This window comes from Echinops telfairi, unplaced genomic scaffold (genome assembly GCF_000313985.2).
Source record: "Echinops telfairi isolate 266 unplaced genomic scaffold, ASM31398v2 ScPeMD7_17;HRSCAF=63, whole genome shotgun sequence".
Lineage (NCBI taxonomy): Eukaryota > Metazoa > Chordata > Mammalia > Afrosoricida > Tenrecidae > Echinops > Echinops telfairi.
This window is the reverse complement of record NW_022103914.1, coordinates 41,525-45,740: the sequence shown is the minus strand read 5'-3', so window position 1 is coordinate 45,740 and position 4,216 is coordinate 41,525.

The window sequence follows — 4,216 nt, the reverse complement described above, 5'->3', positions numbered from 1 at the left end:
GGGATGGACAACAGAAAAGTAGATGAAGGGAGTGGGTTAGATATGACAAAATAATAATAATTAATAAATTATCAAGGGTTCATGAGGGAGGGGGAATGGGGATAAAGGGGTAAAAATGAGGAGTTGATAGCAAGGGCTCAAGCAGAAAGCAAATGTTTTGAGAATGATGATGGCAACAAATGTACAAATGAGGTTGACAAAATGTATGTATGTATGGATTGTGATAAGAGTTGTACAAGCCCCCAATAAAATGATTATAAAATAATAGTAAAAATTATATAATATCCATCGACACAGAAAAAGCATTTGACAATATCCAACACCCATTCCTAATTAAGACACTCACAAAGATAGGAATGGAAGGTAAATTTCTCAAGCTGATACAAGCTATCTACAAAAAGCCAACAGCCAACATCATAGTTAATGGAGAAAAGATAAAAACAACCCCAGTTAAAAAGGGTACAAGATCAGGATACCCCTTGTCACCACTTCTATTCAATATCATTCTGGAGGTTCTAGCTAACAACATAAGACTACGGAAGGACATTAAAGGGATCCAAATGGGAGAGGAGGAGGTGATATTATCGCTATTTGCAGAAGACATGATCCTGTACATTGAAAACCCCCAAAGCTCCACAACGGGAGTACTTATAGTGATAGAGGACTATAAAAGAGTGGCAGGATACAAGATCAACAAACAGAAGTCAGTAGGTTTGCTATACACATCAGACAGGACCATGGAAGAGGAGATCAAGAAGGCAGTACCCTTCACAGTAGCCAAGAACAAACTGAAATACCTAGGAATATATTTAACAAAAAAAACAAACTAAAGACCTATACAAAGAAAACTATAAGACCCTACTACAGGAAACCAAAAGTGACCTGCACAAATGGAAGAACATCCCATACTTGTGGATTGGAAGGCTCAACATAGTAAAGATGACAATCTTACCCAAAGCACTTTACAAGTTCAATGCCATTCTGATTTAAATACCAACAACCTTCTTCAAAGAATTGGAAAAACTGATCACCAATTTCATATAGAGAGGGAAGAAGCCAAGAATTAGCAGAGAACTCCTCAAGAAGAAGGACAAAGTTGGAGGACTCCCACTTACGCGATTTTAATGCCTATTACACAGCTACAGTGGTCAAAACAGCGTGGTACTGGCACAATGCCAGATATTCAGACCAGTGGAAAAGAATAGAAAGCCCAGGAATAAAAGCATCAGCATATAGACAACTATCTTTGACAAGGGTCCTAAAACCATCAAGTGGGAAGCGGATGTCATTTTTTACAAGTGGTGCTGGAAATAATGGATATTCACATGTAGAAAAATGAAACAAGACATTTACCTCACCCCCTGCACAAGAATAAACTCAAGGTGCATCACAGAACTAGAAGTTAAACCCCAAACCATCAGGACCATCAATGAGGGAATCAAGACAAACCTAAGATCATTGGCCCAGGCAATTCATAGGCTCACTGCAATAGGGAAGGGTACACACACAGGTTAACCGGAAATCGACAAAAGGGATTTAATAAAACACCTGTGCACCTTGAAAGACTTCACCAAAAGGGTGACAAGACAACCCACAGACTGGGAGAGGATTTTTAGTAATGACACATTGGACAAAAGGCTCATTACTAAAATCTACAATACACTTATGTCCTGCAAAAAGAGGAAAAGAAAAAAAAGAAAAAAAGAAAAAAAAAAAAGAGGAAAAGAGCTAACCCCCTAAGGAAGTGGGCAAAAAAACTGAAAAGAACTTTCACTAGGGAGGACACCCATATGGCCAACAAGCATATGACAAAGTGCTCCCCGGTCATTAGCCATAAGAGAAATGCATACGAAACAACCATGAGATACCACCTAACACCCCTGAGGCTAGCCCAAATCAGAAAGCAACAAGTGTTGGAGGGGTTGTGCTGAAATAGGTACCCTCCTCCACTGCTGGTGGTCGTGTACATTTGTACAGCCACTGTAGAAAGCAATCTGGAGACACTTAAAGAAAATGGAAATTGATCTACCTTATGACCCAGCCATCCCTCTAACGGGCATATACCCAGAGGACATAACAAATAAAACATGACCAATCATTTGCACTCCAGTGTTTATTGTGGCGCAATTCACAATTGCAAAGAGTTGGAAACAACCTAAATTTCCGTCGATAGACAAGTGGATTAGTAAATTCTGGCACATACACACAATGGAGTACTATGCAGCACTGAAAAGCATGGACAATCACATGAAACACGTCATTTCATGGGAAGAGTTGGGAGGAATCATGTTAAGCGAGGTAAGCCAATCTCAAAGGACAGGTATAACATGAGTCCCCTGAGGTAAATACAATCAGCATGGCAGGAATAGAAGAACAGATACTTATCTCACAATACACGAGTGGAAGCATAGGTAGTTGGGGGGGGTGTCAGACCAAACCCAGGGAGGTACATGTGACTCTAAAATAAAGAAGGGGAAAGGGGGAAGGAGGAGGGAGAATGAGGGTGGGGAGAAAATGAGATGATGACATGGGGGGAACAAGGCACTAACCTACCCAGAGGGAGAGTATTGGTTGTGTCCCCACAGAATTAGAATGTGCATACAAACTCCACCATGAAGTGCCAAACCAGGAGGGCAATGTAACATGAGGAGGAATCCATAAAAAGACTGGACTATAGGGCTGGGCCCAACCAGAACCAGCCTAACTCCCACTATGGAATAGTGTGCCACAGAGAATGACAATAGACCCTCTGGTGGGGAAAATGAACCGACCTACCATACCCCGATGGAAGTAGAAGCAAATGAGGGGCGAGGAAGGGAGTGGAGCACACCCTGGCCCACCAAGCCCTGAGGACAAAAGCCCCACTCAGAGCAGCCAATGCACAGAGAGGATCACATGGCCGGCCCCACTATGAGATGCGACATCCAGCACTAACCCATAGCCCTACATGGGACAACACTGGAGACACAGTGTGGGACTTGTGGGTGAGCTGACCCCACCACACTGAGGCAAAACACTAAGGCTGTGCAAGAGAACAGCAAGGCGAGCCGTACAAGGAAGTCCCGAGGGAGTATTAAAAATAGACTTTGGGGCAAGGGTGCCACATCAGACCAGACCGGAAAACACTCCTAAAGTTCAGCAAACAGACCTTGAACTATTTACAGTCTTTTCTTTCTTTTCTCTCTTTTTTAAAAATTTTGTGTCATTGGCTTTTTTGTTGTTGTTGCTGTCATCGTTTTGTTTTTCTGTGTCACTTTGGTGCTGTCTTGTTTTTAGGTGCATATTATTATATCTGCAGGTCTATGCAGATAAGATAGGCTGGATAAAAAATGTGGAGAAGAAAACAGCGGGATTGATGGTTCCTGGGGGACATGAGAGAGGGGCAGGTGGGGGAAAGGAAGTGGTATTAACCAACCCAGGGACAAGGGAATAATGAGTGATTCAAAAACAGTGGCAAGGAGGGTGTGGGAGTCCTGGTAGTGATCAAGGGCAATGTAACTGAAAGGAATTACTGAAACCCAAATGAATGCTAAACATGATAGTGATACAAAAGGAAAGCAAAAGGAAATAGAGGAAAGGACAAGAAGGAACAGGGCATTTGTAGAGGCCTAAAAGTAGGCATGCACATATGTAAATATATTTATATAGGATGATGAGGAAATAGATCTATGTGCATATATTTATAGGTTTAGTAGTATTAAGGTAGCAGATGGACATTGGGCCTCCACTAAAGTACTCCCTCAATACAAGAACACTTTGTTCTATTAACTGACATTCTATGATGCTCACCTTCCCGACATGATCATTGAAGATGAATGTGTACATAAGCAAGTGTGGTGAAGAAAGCTGATGGTGCCCGGATATCAAAAGACATAGCATCTGGGGTCTTAAAGGCTTGAAGGTAAACAAGTGACCATCTAGCTCAGAAGCAACAAAGCCCACATGGAAGAAGCACACCAGCCTGTGTGATAACAAGGTGTTTAAAGGATCAAGTAGCAGATATCAAAGAACAAAAAATCATCATTGTGTGCTCATCTTTCCCATACAAACGCTGAAGACAAATGTGTGCATAAGCAAGTGTGTTAGTCTGGGTACTTTAGAGAAACAAATCCACAGAAACTCGTGCATAAGAGAGTTTTATATAAAGGTTAAGTGTGCATCAAGAAAACATCCCAACCCAGTGCTGCCCAAGCCCACAAGTCCAACATTAACCCAT